This window comes from Symphalangus syndactylus, chromosome 8 (assembly GCF_028878055.3).
Source record: "Symphalangus syndactylus isolate Jambi chromosome 8, NHGRI_mSymSyn1-v2.1_pri, whole genome shotgun sequence".
Classification (NCBI taxonomy): domain Eukaryota; kingdom Metazoa; phylum Chordata; class Mammalia; order Primates; family Hylobatidae; genus Symphalangus; species Symphalangus syndactylus.
The window spans coordinates 86,794,817-86,817,423 of NC_072430.2; positions in this window are offsets into that span (position 1 = coordinate 86,794,817).

Here is a 22,607-nt window from a genome sequence, read left to right on the forward strand (position 1 = left end):
TGAATGTCACACAAAGGTATCAGGGTAGATGGGGAAAAGCCCGTTATTTTCAGCGAAAAACATTAGATATAATCTGCATAAAAATTTTAGCAAAAGCAGCTAAAATCATGACAAAGTGACAAAGTTGCACAGAAAGATTACAACAGAAGCAGTAAAAAGAAAAGTAAATGACAAGCCAGCCTAGTGCTTCTGGTAGGCTAGGGGCTCACACTGAGATGATAAAACTATCACCTTTCCACACAAGAGATTCCAGATCAGGAGGGAACCAGATAGAGACTGAATAAACAGAAGCCAAGTGGTGAGGAAAGTGTAGCAAAGATACTCAGCATTTCAGTGGTGAGAACTCAGAAAATGTCAGCCCAGACTCTGAAGACACCTCCTTTCAACAGCAGGGTCAAGGAAATCTAACTCATGACATTTTGAAAGATCTGACAGTGCTGATACAAAATTTCAGTATGAGAAACAGAGAGAGCAGGAAAACTTACCAAAAGAGGAACATACATCATAAGTAGATAAAAACTTGGATTAAACATTTTGCCATGAATTTCAGAACTTAATAAAGCAATTGCTCTCCGAATATAAATCAGAAAGCGAAAATACAAGAAGGCAAAAGAGAAATGGTAAGAAAACCTAAGCAGAGAGTAAGAAAACAGAAGAAGATGAAATATGACCTGAGAGAACTCAGGAAAGAAAGTGAGGATTAAAATAAATTTGCCTGTAATCCCCACACTTTGGGAGGCCAAGCGAGGCAGATCTCTTGAAGCCAGAAGTTCGATATCAGCCTGGCCAACATGGGGAAAACCCATCTCTACCAAAAATACAAAAATTAGCTGGGCAGGGCGGCACAAACCTGTAATCACAGCTGCTCGGGAGGTCGAGGCAGGAGAATCACTTGAACCCAAGAGGCAGAGGTTGCAGTGAGCCAAGATCATGCCACTGCACTACAGCCTGCATGACAGAGTAAAAATCTCTTAGAAAAATAAAAAATAATTAAAAACTATCATCTAAATGAAAATAAAATAAAAAAAGAGAGAAATCCTGTGAAAAATACAGTAAGAGATATTGACATATTTAGGCCAAAAAGAAGAGTAAGCAACATGAAATGAAAACAAAATTTAAAAGAATTAGAAAATATTAGATACAGAAGATAAGCAAAAGACATCTATCATACATGTAACTGGAATCCTGAGAGAATAAAACAAATACAATGGAATAGAACAAATATATAAAGATATCAATCATAAAACAGCTCTGAAACATATATATAATTTATATAAATACATATTTATTATAGATATACACAATCTATATATAATAAAAGGACACATTATTCAGAAAAAATTAAATCAGAATGCTCAACAATATAGTCTATTCTTGCTTAAAGGATGTTAAAAAAATGGTGAAGTCTAGCAAGAACTTTACATAATTTCTTGGGGAAAATAATTCAGGCTGTATTCATATAACTCCTCAATGTCTTATAATACTAGAGGACAGTAAAGCAATACTTACAGGGTTCACAAAAACCAAAGCATGGGCTAAGGATTTTATATCTTGACAAGTTGTTATTCAAGTGTGAAGGTTGTGTATACAAGAACTCAGGAATGTTGGTCCCACAAGCCTTCTTGAGGAAAATATTAAAATACGAACTTTACCCAAGCAAAGTCAGGAAAACTGCAGCAAAGAGACCATAAATGAGGACTGAAATATATTTCTCTTAGAACTGACACTGAATAAAAGTGGGGATAACAGTGAACAATCAGAATGTAAATAGTATATGCTCTGAAGTTATTGAAATGATACAACCCATCAAAACAGGAAGGGCATTAAGGAAAGAGGTAGAAAGTAAATAAATATTCTGATTGTCCTACCTGTAAGACCTTCAAATAAAAATATTTGAAGCTGACAAATCAATTAATAGAAACATATGTATATTTAAGAATATAAGAGTAAATACTAAAATGATTTTATTTTCTAATATCAAATGGTGGAAGAAGGAGGGTGTATGGAAGAAGATAAAATGCTAATTTTATCATTTCTCTTAGGATCGATACTGTAAGACAAAGGGTATAATACACAATTATATTCATGAAAGCAATCACTAGAAGGAAACAAAGAATCCTTAATTATCAGAAAATATACAGGCCGGGTGCAGTGGCTCATGCCTGTAATCCCAGCACTTTGGGAGGCCGAGGCAGGCAGATTACTTGAGGTCAGGAGTTCAAGACCAGACTGGTCAACATAGTAAAACCTCCTTTCTACTAAAAATACCAAAATTAGCCAGACATGGTGGCACACACCTGTAATCCCAGCCACTTGGGAGGCTGAGGCAGGAGAATAGCTGGAACCTGGTAGGTGGAGGTTGCAGTGAGCTGAGATCACGCTACTGCACTCCAGCCTGGGCAACAGAGTGAGACTCCGTCTCAAAAAAAAAAAAAAAAAAAAAAGATATACAAGGAATACAAAGCGAGAGAGAACAAACCATGTAGTAAGTTTTCAAACATGTGAAAAATGAAAGAACATTAAGATTCTAGGTACACATTTTTATAGATGCATAAAGAAACTCTGAAAGGATATAGTTTACATAAAAAACTAAAAAGATGGTTGCCTATGTAAGAGGAGAAGTGGGAAGAAGAATGTAGGGAAAGTACTAAGCATATGGGGGAAAAGGATGAGACAGATTTTTCACCATTCTTTTTATTTTAGTTTAGGATTACCTAACCAGAAAATCAAATAAAATAATGTAAAAAATATTTTCAATCATTAAAAACTAGGCCCATTTTTTACCTGTTGTCATAGTTAAGCTATTCCCCATATTTCATAACTAATACAAAGAGTGATCATTAGATATTTGTCCAAAACTTTGGGTATTTCAACATTTTTCCCAAGAAAGTTATAAATTGCAATTTTTTAACTAAGAACAAACCACTAATCCAAATGAGTTTTTTGGACTTTTATTCATCTCATTTATAAAATTAATCATTATGATGAAAAAGAAGACAATGAATTTATAATTAACAAGTTACTATGGTTTCATGTTCTGAGAACGCTAGTCTTCTTTCACATCTTCACATAATAAGTTAATTTTACAACCCGAATAATGACTAAAGACCTCTACAAAGTTTTTCTGAGGTTACAAACAATTTATTGTTTTTGTAACATATTTATTGTTACTATTCTTAGGCAGGATAATCATTTGGAAATTTGAGCATGTCAGTATAGCTGCTGTCCCAGGTACATGAGACAACATATGTCTTCACAGTTGACATTTAAGCAATCTTCAATTGTCGAAAGATGCATCCAAGAAAAGCTATCTGCACACTCTTCTAATTTACTATGGCATACCTCCTAAGATCATCTGAGGCCTATTATTTAAAGTCACTAGAAACTTTCTTTCCTAACCAATTGCATTTAATCATAAAGACAAAGACCTATGAGAAAAGTTTTCACGGAAAGGTTTCATAGGACAAACTTAACTATTATTTCTAAAGCAAACACTTCAGCAGGGGCTACACATGATATGGGAATCCTGCAAATTATTTGTAGTCTAAAATATTTCTTTTACTTTTGCTTCACTAAATTATAAATTATGTAATAAGAAATATTTGGGGCTCAACGCTTTGGAAACTGTATAAGCCAGAACATTTTCAGCATCAAGTGATAGAAAAATGTGAGAAGATCATAAAAGATAAATCTCCTGTTAAATCCAGGAATTTAAACAACATCATCAGAACTCTGTTCTCTTTCCTCCTTGACTTTGGTTCTGCTTTCCACTGCTTTGCCTCAGATCAGACAGGATTTGAAATGGCTGCAGGTATCCCTAAGACCATATGGATTAGAGATGTCATAAACCTGAGGACTCTGAATTTGCCCACTGTGAGTTACATGCTCATCCCCATAGCAATCACTGAGGTCAGCGGGATGCAGCGCTCTGATTGGTCAGGCCTGGAGGGCGTGCTATGGAGGATTAGGAAACATAAATATGCAGCCAGGCCACACCAGTTCTTATGAAATTGGGGAAGAGATGGCTCCCATCTCTTAAAAGGAATTGGGGAAGAGATGCTGAAGAAGTTTATCTATACATTTTCTTTTTCACTTACCTCTGATGCTAAGATATCTAACCTAGTAGAATTGAACTTTAGAAGTTCTGAAAAGTGTGTCTTTGAAGCCTTCCATAAGCACATTTTAGAACCCTAAGTTATTTTAGGGAACATTGTCTGGCTTAAATCCTGAAAATTGGGGCTTCCAGTGACACTTTAGATTTCCCAGTGACATCCATTTACTCCCTTTAATTGGCTCCAGAAATGCCTTCTTTCTGGAGGCGGAAACAAACACAAGTTGACACGCTTAAACTGAGTGTCAGGGACAGGCATGTGCCCAAGCATGGAAAATCAGAGGTTACAAGGAGACCTGATGCCCGTCATTTCTCTCAGCCACATCCTCCTCTTAGAGAATATTCCCTGTCTAGTGCAGCCCTCCAGGCAAGGCAGCCTTAACCTTTGCTTCAGGCCCAAAGACAACTACTGCTGGGTCCTGGTCGTCAGGAGCGTGAGTCCTGCTCAATTCCTGGCTGCTTGCTGCTGCTCCTCCAGCTCCGTATTAGCCAGTTACAAGTTACCAAGCACATTCAAATACTTGTAAACCTCCTTTGATGCAGGATATAGTTCTCATTTTATACAGATTAAAAATTAGTGCTGAGAGGTTAATTAATTGCCTGGCACGGCACAGGTAAGCAGGGAGCAAGGTCTTCCACCTAGGTCTCATATTTTTCTCCCTATATCCAGCTTCCAGGTATTCTCTGGGTCTGGCTCATCTTATGCCTGGTCTTGGGTACTGCTCTCAGTCTTACCTTGTCTCTTCTCATCTTGCGTTCTCATCTCAGCTTCCTGCCCAACCATTATACATTGCATAACTTTCTTCCCAATATGTTTGCTCTACAGCAAATGGTATTATTTTTGGAGTGAGGTATTTTTTGAGTTATTGTTCTAACAAGGAAGTGAAGGCATGTAGAAGTAGACAAGAGGAGTCATGAAAGAGACAGCTCTCTCACCAGAACTATTAGCATTGCTCTTTATCTTCAGGAAGAGAAAGAAAAGGTTTAAAAATGGAGGTCCAGAAACAATGGCTACGATTCAGGGGGACACTATGATAACAAAAAGAGAGAGAAACTCAGTGTCAGATCTTTAAATGAAAGAATTGATATGAAGGATATTTGCTTTGGCACATCTAGAAAAATATGAGAAAATAATATATTGTAATTTATTTGCAACATATTTAAGCTGCTTATGTGGATGGCTTATTAATCAGGCCAGGAATTCAGCCAAGTCCCATTGATTTATACAACCAAAATTCTTTGTTTAGCTTATGATGGATGATACATAAATGCCGATGATTAATCTCTTGTAAGTTTTCCCTTTTTTTAATTCCCAGAAGACTACAGTTTGCCTCAAGTGAGTTGATGCTCTTCATAGCCTAATTGTCATATTTAATTTGTTAAGTCAGAGATACCTTCTCTCTAATCAATGATTACACACACACACACACACGCACACACACACACACACACACAGAGCCTTGTAATGAGCTTCTACACCTGAGGATTTACCAACCACCAAAAATGACTTAAATCTGGGCTTTTACTTCCGCTACCTCCAGGTCAGAGTCTTAAGACTCTGTGGGGTGTGTGTGTGTGTGTGTGTGTGTGTGTGTGTGTGTGTGTGTGTATGTATGTAAAGCCATGTATGAAACCCAAAGTTGTTATCAGATCCAAACCATGGAGTTTGGGATGGTGGTTTCTAGAGCTAATGGATCAAAAATAGTTAAGTTCAAACATTCATCAGGCTTGAAATAAACTGTAATGCTCTTCTAATACAGTAAAAGGATCCTAGCAAAAATTCTACATTAGAAGGTAATAATTATAACTCTCCAAGTGCATGTTGTTGTATAGTTTAAAAAGTATAATCCATGGTGTGGAATGAGTTACTAAACTAGAAGATTGAGCTTCTGACACCAATTTTGCTGAAGTTACTAATACTGTGACCTTTGGCAAGGACTTCATCTATCTGAGCCTCATTTTCACATCTATGAGTGGGAAGGATACAACCTGTTCAGAGGACTGTGGTGATGAAAAACTGTGACAACGGAGGTAGCATAAGAGGCAGAATGACTAGCACTAGCACATGGTTCCTTCTTCTTTCCCAATTCTATTTAAGACCTAAACAGGATCAGTGAAGCCCACCAAAATGTTGGAACATAAGTAAAGTCTGGAAAAAAAAAACATAATATAAACACATATATTTGAAAAATAGATAATAGCATTAAAATAATTTCAATTTTGAAAAGTACAGTAATTTAAAATGAAATTATTTCTGCTTCCTCAAGCATGCCCATGTCTTCTGTATTTTTTTTTTTTTTTTTTTTTGAGACTGAGTCTCGCTCTGTCACCCAGACTGGAGTGCAGTGGCTCAATCTCGACTCACTGCAAGCTCAGCCTCCTGGGTTTATGCCATTCTCTTGCCTCAGCCTCCTGAGTAGCTGGGACTACAGATGCCCGCCACCATAAGCAGCTAATTTTTTGTATTTTTTAGTAGAGATGGGGTTTCACCATGTTAGCCAGGATGATCTTGATCTCCTGACCTCATGATCCACCTGCCTCAGGCTCCCAAAGTGCTGGGATTACAGGCGTGAGCCACCGCGCCTCTTCTGTATTTTTGCGGCTACTTTCTGTTATGGATATTGGTTTTAATATAAATATTCCTTTTTATCTGATGAAATATTCCTGTGAGGGCATTCTTTCTAATAAAATTGTCGCTTATTATAAAATCATCGCTGGCAATCTATTTTTTTCACATTTTCTTCATCTTTACTAAGCCATTCAAGCGTGGTTGGCATTTCTTATTCAAAACACGTCAATAACATTGGAGGCCAGAGAACACTCATCTTTTTTTGTCAAATTGAAGTCAGCTATTGTACTATTTGGAATGTTAATGGAGAGCTTGTCAGATACTCAGATAATAATGAAACATGTTTCTCAAAATCATTATGCTCAAAAAAACAAAAGTTCAAGATTTCTAAAGTAAACGAAAAACAAAAATTTTTGCAGATTATCTGAAGTCTACAATTTCTAATGAAAAGAAAAAATTAATATATGGCCACTACGGAACAAAATATACTAAATCCAGGTAAAATATAATTGCTAATTTGTAAAGGTAAAACAGTGAAGGTTATGCCAGCTTCTTTTTCCATAGTTAAGAAAAATCCATGTTTTAAATATTACCTCCCTCCACAACAAGGTAAATTATTACTCATGGTAAATGTCATCCAAAGTAAAGAATTTGCCTAAAATATATTTTCTCTTTTTCTAAATATGCTGAATTAGTGATTCGTATCTTCCCCATTTGGGGAAGGAAATGTCATATTTTGGTTGAAAATAACTTCCAATAGGCTACATGGGGATATAAAAGATAAATTTTTAAAAGGGTATAGTAAAAAAAAGAAAAAGAAAGAAACAACCTTCAGCCACTCTTCTACAGAGTTAGATGGATAAGAATATAGATTAGATTGGTCATGGCTAATTACATTAAGAATTAAGCAAAATGGGCAGGGCATGTTGGCTCATGCCTGTAATCCCAGCACTTTCTGAGGCTGAGACAGGTAGATCATCTGAGGTCAGGAGTTTGAGACCAGCCTGGCCAACATGGTGAAACCACGTCTTTACTAAAAATACATAAAAAAAAAACGGGCATAGTGGTGCGCACCTGTAGTCCCAGCTACTTGGGAGGCTGTGGCAGGAGAGTCGTTTGAACCCAGGAGGTGAAGGTTAAAAAAAAAAAAAAAAAAGCCATGCGTGGTGGCTCACGCCTGTAATCTCAGTACTTTGGGAGGCCGAGGCTGGTGGATCACGAGGTCAGGAGTTCGAGACCAGCCTGGCCAACACAGTGAAATCATGTCTCTACTAAAAATACAAAAATTATCTGGGCGTGGTAGCAGGCACTTGTAATCCCAGCTATTCGGAGGCTGAGGCAGGGGAATCACTTGAACCTGGGAGGCAGAGGTTGCAGTAAGCCTAGATCGCGCCACTGCACTCCAGCCTGGGCAACAGAGCTAGATTCCATCTAGGGAAAAAAGAAAAAGAAGAAGAATTAAGCAAAGTCACCCAAATAGAATAATTCCCAAGTCAGTGAAACATAAGTATAACCCAATTAAAAGTAGTAATATTGCTGAAGAAATTATGTATTAAGCAGAATGAAAGATAGATCAGCTAAAATATCATAGGAGACTCTTGAAAACATTGGCAGTGCCTACACAGATGGCATCAATAAAAAGCAGTAAATTTAGCCATCAGGTTCTCTGGTAATAAATTGATTTCCATCTAGGCCTGCATGGAGACAAAGCAGATCTGGCCATGCTGATAATTGGATTCCAGTTCTTATCACACAGGTAATGGTAAAGTAATAGATTGGCACGATGATTTTTTGCATTAGTTTTAAGAATTTGTTAGGAGTTTTTTGTTTCTTTGTTTTTAACAATGTTGAACCCACCTGTGGAACTGACTGAATTAGGATTTGTAAGGCTGTCCAGCTGAAGACTAGCCCCTCAGCTCAAAAAATCCTCCAAAATGACTTCATCTCAGGAAGTCTCTTCTCTCAGGGGACAACACTGCGTGCGCTCACCTGTGTCCCTGTACCTTTCCATGTGCTCTATTAGGGTGATGCTTGCACGGATGAGGGATCTTGACAAGAAAGATTACTGAATGGATGGATCAGCAGTTTTCAAGATCAGAATTTATTTCTGGTCTCTTTCCAATAAAGCATAGTTAGATTAGATTAGATTGTACACCTTCCCAGAACAACTTAATACAATAACGATTATATAATTTGTCATTTTTCCTATGGTATCTTTATGTGCTTTGTTTTTATAATGTGCCAAGAGCCTCATGGAATTTAATTTAAGGGTTACTGAGGTAGTCTATTAAGAGTTATTGAGATAGTTATTGAGACAGACTATCAAGATAATCTAGCAGCTTCTGCAGGGATAAAATGGAGTCACTTAGGGAAAGACATGTCACCTTTTTCTGAGCAAATAAGACAAGTTGAACACCATCTGGTTCCAAAACCCTTTCATTAGTGTATGGCTTTTAAAGATACCACACTACAGTAAAGACTAAATCTTGGTGGCTATAATTTCAGAATCATTTACTCCAATTCAATTTAGCATAAGAAGGCTCTGTAGAGCAATTGGCTTTCCAAACCCAAATTACATAGTGAGCTGATAAACAATTAAATGAAATTCCATCATTGACAGGAGAAGCTAGGCAGAGGAGGACAAAAAAGGGAGAGAAAGATGCCCAAATTTACTGAGAAAAAAAGGCCCAGGAAAGGAAGTGGGTATCTGCAGGTTAACCTCATATCCTTCTGAGAGACTTTCCTCTAGGAAGCTGATTTTCAAATTTGCTTGAAGATAAGAACTGACTAGAACACTTGTTTAAAAAACTCTCAGGCCTCAGTCCAGACCTACTAAACCATAGTATATTGGAAAAACCATGGTATATTGGAGAAGAAACCTGGTAACCTGGCAATCTGTGCATGTAACAACTGCCTCACGTGATCCTCATCAGGTAAGTTTGAGCGAGCACTGTAGCTAAAAAGATGTTTCTATGGGCTTGTTGGGACATTCTGAGCCTTGGGAGTAGTAAGCCTCATTCTTAATAAGACGGTCCAGTTGTTGGAGTCAGAATAGGAGCTCTGATTCAGATGAGCAGAACAAAAACATTAAGGCCTCACAGTTTGTGGCAAGAGTTTAAGTAGATGCAGTAATAAGTCCAAGCTGGGCACAGTGTCTCACACCTGTAATCCCAGCATTTAGGAAGCTGAGGCTGGAGGATCCCTTGTGGCCAGGAGTTTGAGACCAGCCTGGACAACAGAGCAAGCCAGACCCTGTCCCCACTAAAAAAAAAAAAAAAAAAAAAAAATTAAAAAAATTACCTGGATGTAGCGGTGCACTGGTGCATGCCTGGAGTCCTAGCTGCTTGGGAGGCTGAGGCAGGAGGATCACTTGATCCCAGGAGATTGAGGCTGCAGTGAGTCATAATCATGCTACTGCACTCAGCCTGGGTGGCAGAGCAAGACCCTGTCTCTTTAAAAAAAAAAAAAAAAAATTCAAGACAAGGCAGTTAAAGCCAGTTGCAATTAATTTAAATAAACAACAATAAAGCATCCTAATACCTGTAATATGAAGACATGGGTGCAAATCCCAATTCTTTCAGTCACATTTTTATCATCTATACAAAAGAAGTGATGATATCCAGTTTATAGATGTTATTATCAGAGCTGGTGTTTGAAAGTGCCACCTAAATGTGAGCAATTATTGCTACTAGGTAAAGGGTATGAGAGCAAGTGCTAGTATCAGGACAGTCAAACAAGATGTGTCCCTGCAGGTGGGTGGGGAAACACTGCAATGGGAATGTAGAATGGAAAAATTGTGAGGTGTGTGTAAGTGGCAGCAGGTAGCAGGCCCCTCTGGTAGCCTAGAATTCACCTGAGACTATCATCTTCAGGCATAGAAAGAAGAAAATGAGATGTGAGTTAGTTGAGAAGAAACTGGATAGCTGAGAGGTTACCAAGATAAAATTCAGACATATTAAAAACAATCTTGGTACCCACTGCCTGGCGACAGGGTATGTGGTAGTAGCTTTGTGCAACATAAGTTATTAGCACAGAAACCAAAATCAGAATAGGAAAAGCAACATGAGCTATTCCTAACACTTGGTCAGATGTAGGAAAGTTGAGCCTACAAATAGGAATAAAGTCCCAGCCGTAGAACATAGACGCAGGAAGCTAAAGAGGTTTCTTCAGGGGGCAGGTAAACCTTATTCAATCATGAAATGATGTTCAAGAGAGACATCTACCGGCCAGGAGCAGTGGCTGACAATTGTAATTCCAGCACTTTGGGAGGCCAAGGTGGGAGGGTCTCGAGCCTAGCAGTTCGAGACCAGCCTGGGCAACATACCAAGACCCCTCTCTATACAAAAAAAAAAAAAAAAAATTGAGATGGAGTCTCGCTTTTTCACCCAGGCTTGAGGGCAGGGGTGCAATCTCAGCTCACTGCAACCTCCACCTCCCAGGTTTAGGCAATTATTTGCCTCAGCCTCCCAAATAGCTGGGATTACAGGCGCCTGCCACCACGTCCGGCTAATTTTTGTATTTTTAGTAGAGACAGGGTCTCACCATCTTGGCCAGGCTGGTCTTGAACTCCTGACCTCATGATCCACCCACCTCGGCCTCCCAAAGTGCTGGGATTACAGGTGTGAGCCACGGTGCCCAGCCTACAAAAAAATGTGTTTTAATTAGCCAGACATGGTAGCTCATGCCTGTAGTCTCAGCTACTCAGAAGGCTGAGATAAGAGGATCACTTGAGCCCAGGAGTTTGAGGCTGCAGTGAGCCATGATCATACCTAGGTGTGATCGTACTCCAGCCTAGGTGATAGAGCGAGACTCTCTCTCCAAAAAAGAGAGAGACATCTGCTGCCAGCAAAAAGATCCCAGATCTATCTATAGGTTTAAAACACACATGACTTTAGGTGCCAGGTAGATGAGGAAATGTATAAGGGCACAGGGTCTCAGACAATGGGAAAATGTAAGTATTGTTTAGTATTTAGAATGCAATCACTGAAATGCAGTCTAACTCAGATTTTTAAAAACCTACTAACAAGCAAAACTGGTCTCTGGGCTAAATAAAATCTCAGGAGACCGGGTTCTTACCATGAATGGCCCAGAGAAGAGAGCACAGATACAAATATGTAGTGTGATGTATTCAATAATATTAAGTTTTTTTTTTAACTTCAGATTCGGACTTAAGGAACATTCAGTTAGCACCTACTATAACCCAGGAATGAGGCCCTCCTATATACATTTCTTATGCTTGGAAATGGGGAAGAACTAGGCTACTTGAAACAAAACACTTTGATAATATCATTCCCCAGAAAGCATCTCGAAATTCTGATTTCATGTCTACGATAATAATAATGACGGTAGTAGTAATAACAGTTATACAAGGTAATTAAGTAAAATGTCATAAAGTAATGTAGGGATGACAATTATGCCTATACATATTGTAACTCTAACTTTTTAAATGTTAAGTATACTCTCTTGAGAAATTAATTGTATCCTAGGCATTAAAGAACTTAAACCTTCCCAAGAAAACACGTAAAAGAGAACAGGAAAATCCCACTGCTCCATGCTGACAACTGACATTCAAGATCTTGCGTAAGAATTCTAACCTTCTTGGAAGTATTCACGGTGACTTTTAAATATCTGCCTTCACGTTACATCTAAAAAGACTTCTTGAAAAACAATGGGAGTAGAGTGCCCTCTAGAGTCTTATTTGTGTTTTGTTTTTTGGGGTTTTGTTTTGTTTTGTTTTGTTTTGTTTTGCTTTGTTTTGTTTTGTTTCCAGATGGAGTTTCGCTCTTGTTGCCCAGACTGGGAGTGCAATGGCATGATCTTTACTCACTGCAACCTCTGCCTCCCGGGTTCAGGCAATTCTCCTGCCTCAGACTCCTGAGTAGCTGGGATTACAGGCACCTGCCATCACACCCAGCCAATTTTTGTATTTTTAGTAGAGATAGGGGTTTCACCATGTTGGCCAGCCTGGTCTTGAACTCCTGACTTCAAATGGTCTGCCCGCCTTGGCCTCCCAAAGTGCTAGGATTGCAGGTATGAGCCACCGCACCCGGCCTTGTATTTTTAATGCCAAATTAGGGGGGTAGATATTTTGATCATTTCTGGCTGCAGTCATTGAAATTGAGAAACGTGACAAATTTGACTATTGCTGCTACAAAAATGTATGTCTTTACAAAATTTAGTATGATCTTTTTCCTCCCAAGAGAAATCTCTTTGAACATTACCTATCTACATAGTTAGAACGGACAAAAAAATTAAAGATTTGTATTGAAAATGTGTTAATTTGTATTCTAATTTCTTTTTTTTTTTTTTTTTTGAGACGGAATCTCGCTCTGTCACCCAGGCTGGAGTGCAGTGGCGCAATCTCGGCTCACTGCAAGCTCCGCCTCCCGGGTTCACGCCATTCTCCTGCCTCAGCCTCTCCGAATAGCTGGGACTACAGGCGCCCGCCACCATGCCCGGCTAATTTTTTTGTGTTTTTAGTAGAGACGGGGTTTCACCGTGGTCTCCATCTCCTGACCTCGTGATCCGCCCGCCTCGGCCTCCCAAAGTGCTGGGATTACAAGCGTGAGCCACCGTGCCCGGCCTGTATTCTACTTTCTATGTCCTACACATACAAATTTATCCAAAGGAATTCTAATATCAGTATGACTATTTCATCTTTTGTGTGCACTTTTTTAAACCTTATACATTCATTTTAGCTCATAAGTTACCAAAAGGGAAACAATATTTGTTAATCTAACATTTGAGGCTTCTACCTAAAATTTATACAATGCATTTGGGTAACTAATAAATGCTTTTACACATAGGTGCATTAACATACACTGATTAAAATAAAGGCATAGCTAGAAATGTCTTTGCCCCGCTTAAGACATACAGATCATCACAAGGCTGTGATGGCAGGCCTAATAGGAATATGTGAAGCCTAAAGCTGCAAACTTGGAATCTGCAGTTTAACAAGAGATAGGCTTTGCTGTAACATCTAGCACTCCACTATTTATCAAGGAAGTCAGGGATCCAACATATTTAGCTCTAAAATGGGATAATCTTGATAGCTGAGCTTATTAAATATTTTTAATGTATCAATTGTAAAAACTTATAGAAGGGCTGTATAAATCATAAATAGCAATGCATATAAGATATTTTTTCTGTTTTTCACATAAAATGGAGAGTTCAGTCAAGTTAGGTCATCCTTGAATAAAAACATGAAGCATTCTCCCAGTATTATTGCAGACTGCTCTTCAAGATTCTTTGCCAATGTTTTCTCCTCACATATATATTACCTGTCCCTTGACTATAAGTGTTTTAAATATTCTTTGGGACTCTTCCCTATGACCTGTCTAATTTCAATGTTGAAATTCTCTCTAAAGAAATTTTTCCTTCCCAGGTCTTTAGATTTCTTCTGCAGTCTAGAAACACACTTACCTCTCCAGATCGACCTCCTACGATCTGGATCCCTATTTCAACTGCCTATTTTACACCTCCTTCATCCTCAGCATCAGAGGAACCCTAGGCCTGAGATCAAAGACATACAACAGAGATCTGAGGCAAGATGTTGTCATTGCAAAATGAGTCAAAACATGCATGGAACTATCCTCCCCAGCCACAGCTGGATACAAAGGTATAGCTCAGAGGATGTGAGGTGGGGCACATCCTCTTGATTATGGAGTGGTTTAGTCAATGTCCACCCCTGGTACCATTGAGACCCACTTGTACCCTATATTAAATGCAATTCATCACTGAGTGTTCAAGGTGGTGGCCTCTTCAAAAAGCTTCATATACAACAGTTATAGGTAGAAACTTCAAATGCTGCAACTAGTACCCAAATCATAATTCATATTCATATTTCACTTCTCTATTACACTGTGTAATTTCTCTCTCCCTTTTGTCCATCAGGTTGCTCTGTCCCTCTTTTGCTGATATAGGTTGCTTGCCTAATGGAGTCACCCAAACCTTCAGCTGATTCTGAGTTCTTAGTTGTTTTTTTCTTACCATGCTATGGTCACTGCAATTGCGGGTTCATCATCGTCACCAGACATGGACACGCAAGTGCATCTTGTGAGTTCTACTGTGTAGTAGCAACTCTAGCTCTTCAGGATCATGGGGCTTATTTCCCCCAGGAATATACTTCTTTTTTGGCTGCCATTCTGCTGGCATGAGGAGCCCATAACATAGGAATCACTTTTGACCCTTTTGAAGTAGTCACAATTGCGGGTTTAGTGGGCACTTACCATATTGCTGAGTGCAAATATTCTCCTAATATAGCAGAGCTAATTTATTTTAAAAAGGTAAATGTGAATTCCATCCTGAGGTGGACCTCAGGATGATAGGGAGAGGAACCAATTCTGTTTCCATGTCTTGCTTCCTGGATCTATATATTTTAGCCATGAGAGACACCTCGCTATATCACTAATGATTTAAGGCAATTCTGAAGGACATTGACTAAACCACTCCATAATTTTAATCATCTAGTTTTTTTCGAGGGGATGTGGTGTGTGGCAGGACTGGAAGACTATTTGGCCATACACTTGCTTACTCATCTCTTTCTCTATGAAATTAGGCTCTTGATCGGACAGGATGTTTACAATATTGCTTTTGTAAATCATACATTCTGTAAGTGCTTGAATGAGGTGTTGCAGAAACCCTGTTATCAAGGAAGGAAGCCCATATCTAGAAAAGATAGCAATTGAAGAATCACTTTCATCTTCAGGATGGAAGGGGATTGATGTAATCAACTTGCCATCAAGTGATTAGTTAATCTCCTTGAGGGATGGGAATATATCATTGATCTCTGCTTCTGATAGGCCCAGCATTCAGCAGCACTAGTAGCCCACTCATGCTGGCTGATCTGGCTCAGATAAGAGTCTTCACCTCCACCATCATTGCTACTCTGAAACTCTGAAACTTCATAGGGTCTTTCTCCCAGCTTCTGACACAAATGTGCCTTACTGGGGCAACTAGGGTACTCTCTTCTTCCTGCACATCAGATCCATCATCGTCACCACACATGGACCAGTTGGCACAATGGCATCAATGTAGTGGACAAATGAAATGATCTGTGAAATATTAAAATAATCAGAGTCCCCACAGACTATATTTTTATAGACAATAAGAGTGTTAATAATATCTGTGGAAAATAGTGACTGTAGACTACCGTCCATCTAATATAAAAGTGAATTATGAAACTCTTGATTGATAGAGATTGGAAACTGCATTTGTGAGATCAATACCAAGTACCAGAGGCTATACTAGTTGATTTTAATGGAAGTAAAATACCTGACACCACTGCAGTTGCGCCCACCACTTGGTTAAGTTTGTGGTAGTCCACCACCATCTACCAAAATTCATATTGTTGTTGCTTGGGTCAAACAGATGAATTGAAAAATAATGTGTTGGCAGCAACCCTGCATTCTTTAAGTCTTTGGAAGTAGCACTAACCTCTGCAATTTCTCCCAGGTTGCAGTTTCACTTCGGATTCTTTTTCTTGGTGTTGGGAGCTGGACTCACTGTAAGATATATTTAGGTCAGGACTCCATTTAGCATCTGCTCTTCCAAGGTGTCACTTTAACTAGGGATCATAGTAATATTCCTGTTTAAAATGTCCCCTATTTTAAGTGCCACCTCAGATAATTTATCCAAAGCCCTTTGAAAGGCCTTTTTTTCAACATGTAATCTGATATATGCTTTAAGTCCTTTTGGGGCAGGAATGGAGACATATTTATGGCATACACATGAAGTAACCTCTCAGGGTCCCTCCTCAAGTGAACCCAGGCTTCCCTTCAGTGAATGGGCTCTGGCTCTGTGAACTAGCTCAGATCTCTCTAGCTCAGTCTGGAATCTATTCATTGTCCATCATCCCATCTGACATTAGTCTTCTGTTCACAACTCTTTTTTTTCCATTTGTTGACGTTAACAAGCTGTACCCCTAATGGGCTTTCCACGTCTCTTCTGTTGGGAACACCATGATGTATGAACCCTTGCCACAGGTCCCAGTGGGTCAAGGCTTCCTGGTTATTCATCTGGCCTTTTTGCTCATTTGTTATGTCTAAGGTACCACCATTTGGCCTCAGAAATTCTGGAATCCTATCATTCCCATTTTGTCTAGGCAACCACAGATGCCAATCCCCAACTCTCAACCACAGCGTAAAGAGGATAGTAACTACAGAGCTTCTCAAAGATGCCAATGTCTGCCTCAAGGTGCATTCCTTATTGCTTTAGTGAATGAAGTGTCATCAGGACTCTCCCCGGGAACAGAGGCAGGAATGAGAGTTTTCTAGTCTCCCATAATAAGTCCATTCTAACATGCCTACTTCCCTGAGCTTCTAACTCCATTCCTCAATACTGTGTCTAAAGGTTCTGGCTTCTCTAACTAGCTTCAAAGAGCCATCCTAGCAGGGCATTATGATAGACTCCAGGTGTTTTCACTAGGATGTTAAATCTTGAGTCATGGGAAGGTGAACCCAAGTCAATAAACTCTCCACTTACCAGCCTTATATTCTACACCAAGCTCCTGGCTAATGGCCACAAGATCTACTTCCACACCTGTTTACCTAGTTCCTGTTGGTACAGCCTATCCAAATCCTGCAATCCTTTAAAGAGTAAACTATTCCCCCCAGACTTTTCTCCTCAAGGAATGCTCAGATTTGACCCTTATTTCTAGCCTCTAGACAATGAGAGAAGGAAGGAAAACATGCATTATTTTGCAAGGCATTTGCCTGTGTTGAGATCTTTCATGCAGTTTTCTTTTTCCCCAGGCAAGGAAAGGATACTCTCCTCTAGCCAGTAGGTGGGGGTCACCTCTGACAGCACAGGAGAATAAAGGGCTCAAAATTCTCTGGCACATCCACCAAATGTCTCCCTTCCAGTTCTCAAGTTTGCACGATCTGAGCCCTGAATCTAATTTAGGAAACCTGCCAAGGCTTCTCACTCCACCTCCCTTGCATCTTGACCACCCTCACAATTAAATTCCAATCCCAATGTATTCTCTGGCTGCAGGAGATAAAGATCACTTCAAAAACTGCCTTGAAGGCCTGCTGGGTTTCACAGTGTCCTGATTGACGGTTGGCTGACCTGACCCTGTGGTTATCCTTCATCAAGCCTTTTAAAGCAGTTAGCAAAGGCCAGACAATTATACAGTCCTTATTATTTCCCCCAATCATTCTATTACTGTAGCTGCCAGTATTTTACCTTCTACCTGTTGCAAGTGCAATCCACTACACGTAAGATTCTTAGTCATCATGATACCACATTACCCCAGGAGTTATTATCATTCCATTGAGCACCAACACATCAGTTTTCTTCCAAAAGACCTCTGAGACACATGAAGTACAGATTTAGAAATGAAGTATAGATCTATATTTGATAGTAATGAAAATAACATTCATTACAGTCAAAACCTCTAAAAATCTGAGTGGTTTGACTCTACCTTACTTTTGTCAAGCAGCCAACTTATGATTTAGCTATAATGCACATTCTATGATAATTTCACTTTGAAACTATAAAAATGGAAAGACGGGAAAAGCAAAAGAAAATCACCACTTTCATCACTGGATGAGGTCAGTATCAGGAATATAGACTGATGACCAATAAAGTAAGACAGACTCTACTCTGCGCCCTGGGATGAGATTTTAAGTTCTATAGAAAATGAAAACAAATCTTTAAAATGTCCTTTTACTTAGTCTTAAATGAGTAGCTGTACCTAAAACAAGAAAAGCCTATTTGCAGAAATTCAAATAATCATTAAACTGTATTAGGCATACCATATTTGTATTCCTTCATTTATTTTTATTTTATTTGAAAACTTTCCAATAGTTCAAAACTATATGCTGGTATTATCCCATTTAATTTTTAAGTATTCATACAATATGTCCTGAAAACACATACTGGAATAGAGCTTTGCCAGACTTAGGATGGCATGATTAGTCATTTTCTTCTTTTCTCTTATCTATGTTTTCTAAATTCCTTACAGTAAAAATGTATTATATGCAGAATAAAACACAACTGGCCGGGCACGGTGGCTCATGCCTGTAATCCCAGTACTTTGGGAGGCCAAGGTGGGTGGATCACAAGGTCAAGAAATCAAGACCATCTTGGCCAACCTGGTGAAACCCTCTGTCTACTAAAAACGCAAAAATTAGCTGGGCTTGGTGGTGCGCGCCTATAGTCCCAGCTACTTGGGAGGGTGAGGCAGAAGAATCGCTTGAACCCGGGAGGTGGAGGTTGCAGTGAGCCAAGGTCGCGCCACTGCACTGCAGCCTGGTGACAGATCGAGACTCTGTCTCAAAAAAAACCCAAAACAAACAACACAACTATATTACGTTAAATTTTTTCAACCGCATTTAGAATATCACATAGTTGCTTGAGCCAAGTAATGTGTCAGACATATATTTTATTGTCCTACCTCTACCAAATATTCCAACTTAGTCCTTATATTTAACACTATTACAAATATAAATCTCCAGTGAAGATGATGTCAGCCCTAACAGCAAAAGTGGTTAAGGATAAACAAATATATAAGAAATACTTGCCAGACCTTAGCAAAATCCTAAAGTGGGCAGGATTTATTTTATATTGCTACTCTACCTTCTCTTTCTATACCTTTCACTAATCCACGCCCATCTTTTCACCATGTATCCAATGGTCTTAAGCTGTAGAGCTTCTGTGACATCAGAAAAAAATAATAAAAACACCTGATAAATTTATGTTTCCATAGGCATATGTTATTTCTTCTAGGAATATTTACATTGTAAAAATAAATATTAATAATGAAGAATAGTGAAATTTTAGACATTAGTAAGAGGTATAATTTTTGCTTCCAATTCTCCTAAAATCAATCATGTGGGAAGCCCCAGGTGGCTAAAAACATCTCTAAGTTTAGCTGTCCCTTTGTAGATGAGAGATCATCAGCAATAATGTGTTATAATGGCTTCTTTATCAGATAGAGACCATTTACCGTGTAATTTTGGAAAGCTTATTTAAGACTTCTCAGCCTGAGGTTTTGTAGCTATAAAATGGGAATGATATCTACCCTGCAAGGCAGTTGCGAGAAGAACAGTAATGACATAATGTGTGTATCGCATAGTACCTAGCACATAAACAGCTTCTCAGTAAAAAAAAAAAAAAAAAAGTTTTCTTCCTGCCTTTCCTCCTGTGTTAGTTTCCTAGGGCTGCCATAACAAAGTACCACAAACTACATGGCTTAAAATATCAGAAAAATATTCTCCCATTTCTAGAGGCTAGACATCCAAAGTCAAAGAATCAGCAAGGCTGGTTTCCTTTGAAGGCTCTACATATGAATCCGTTCCATGATTTTCTCCTGGATTCTGGTGATCACTGGCAGTCCCTGACGTTCCTTGCCTTGCAATTGTAACACTCCAATCTCTGTCCCAGCCATCATATGGTATTTTTCTGTGTGCACCTTTGCCCTCATATGGCCTTATTAGAAGGACACTAGTCATTATATTTAGAGCCTACTCCAATCTTAACCTCATCTTAATTTGATTATATGTGTGAAGATGCTGTTTCAAAACTAAGGTCACATTCACAAGTTCCACAGGTTTGCACTTCAACATATCTTTTTAAGTGATGCAATTCTACCCACAGCATCATGATTCTATAATGACATAGCATAGGTGGATTCCACAGTGTAACTGAGAGACTAACCCAAGTAAAGATGATTGAAGGAGTGGTACTCTATTAATAAGCGTAACAAGAACATGGTAGAAGCAGCTCAATAAGTGAGAAATGTTTGTCATTTTGTGCTGAATATAGCAATCATGTACACAAATAGTATAAGTTCTCTCAGTCATTCAACATTGTATCAGTTCAAGGGCAAAATTCTTTTGGATATGAGATGTCCAGAAGTTTTTCTTTGTATGCATACAAATGCACTTTACTGCCATTTCCCACTCCTTCTTAAATTCTATTACTTTCAAACACTGGCAAATCTTTTTTCCCATTTTGAAAAAAATTTCTGCAAATACTCACTGCAAGCCATCATACTACTGACAGGGACTGGAACACGGAATTGAAAGAAAAACTAATTTCTTACTACACTCTTTTTACCTATTTGAATTTATAATCTGCCTATATTATCTATTTAAAATAATTGAATTTTAAAAGTTACCTAATATCGACCCACTTATACCATCCATTTGTAAGTTCCATCTACTTAACAAAAGCCTCTTGCCAAGCAGAATGTCTTCATCAATCTCCAAACCTCATGAATATTTATATTATGAATATTTTTTCATTCTTTCTTAGGAAATTCGTCTCTAGACAATGAAATATTGTTAAGGAATAGTCTAAGTGTGAAAGGCTGAGAAATCCTTGAATAAATCTGTTAACTGGACTATTTTACATTTGTTCCCTTTACAAATAAGATTTACAGCCTCATAAAAATACAAGGAAAACATGAAGCAGACAAGAATCATATGCCAAATTATAAATGATAGGGCATAATAGAAATAAAACCAATTCATAAACAGTTGTACATAAATCTCGAGGTAAATGAAATAGTCATTCTTTGAAATGAGTTCAGAGTTGCACAAAATAAGATGATATCCCTCCAGTTCTATAAAGTTATGTCTCTATTATTTTATGAAAACATGAGATATATTTATAAACTCTTTCTACTCATATGGTAGTGAAAAGGTTATATGAAAGAGCTTGAACTCAAAATTCCTTGGTTGGATTCCCAGTTCTACCCAATTCTACCTGCATAATTTGAGGAGCCACCAACCTTGGTATTCCTTTCCTCACTTATAACATTGCTGCTAAGCATTATGAGATACATATGTAGCATGATGCCTTGTAAACTATAAATGTAGGTATTACTAATAAACAGAAATGTAGGTACTAATAATAAAAACCACATATCTCAAAGGTAAAACAAAATACTATGAAAATGTTTTTTCTGTCACTTTAGGATTCTCTAATGCTGTCATAATTTTGTAAACACTCTAACATATTCAAACTGCAAAAGAATAAAATTATACCAGAAATTATTGCTGACTAACAGCAAGACATTAGTAAAACTTTACAATAAGTTACCAAATATATGATGGGCATGGCTGGATGTGTGTGTATACATGTGGCTTTGAATATAACTGAATCAGCTGTAAACCAGTGAAACTCAGAAGCTCTTGGATTAAAATTCATAAATTATCCAGCTCCTGAAGGGCACATGAAAAAGATGGTCCCCAGCCTTACCTAAGAAATGAGGCGGAAACCAAACTATCAATGTAAGGCATTTGGCAGTTCAAGGTATATGCAAATATTCAGAAAAGAGAAAGATTAATTGACACCTGAAGATGATGCCATGAAACAAGAAAGAAAATGCTTCTCTGAGAGAGTGGAAGAAAGAGGAGAGTGACACTACATATATGCAGGATCTGTGATAATCAGAAACCTAAAATAATCCCATTGCCCCTCATCCTGTATAACCCTATTCCCTTGTGTGTGGGGAGAACCTATGAATATAAGATTTCACTCCAGTGATTGTTACATTGCATGACAAAAGAGATTTTGCAGCTATAATCAAGGTCCCAAATTTGTTAACTGAGAAAATCAAAAGGTAGGTTACCTTAGTTGTTCTGATCTAATCAGGTGATCCCTTCAAAGCAAGAATTTTCTGTGGTTGGCTTAAGAGAAGGAAAGCAAATACTGTAGCCATGTTGCAAGCCGTCTACAGAGAGGGGTGGTCTTTAATTGCTTAGAGAGGTGCGCAGACAACAGCTAGTAAGAAAACATGGACATCGGTCCTGGAGCTGCAAGAAATTAAAATTTGCCAACAACCTGAACGAACTTGTAAAAGGTCCCCAAACCCAGACAAGAACCACAGCAAAGCTGGCACTGGGATTGCGGCCTTTAAGACTCAAACAGAGAGTTCAGCTAACCCGTACCCAGACTCCTCACCCTGGAAACCCTGGG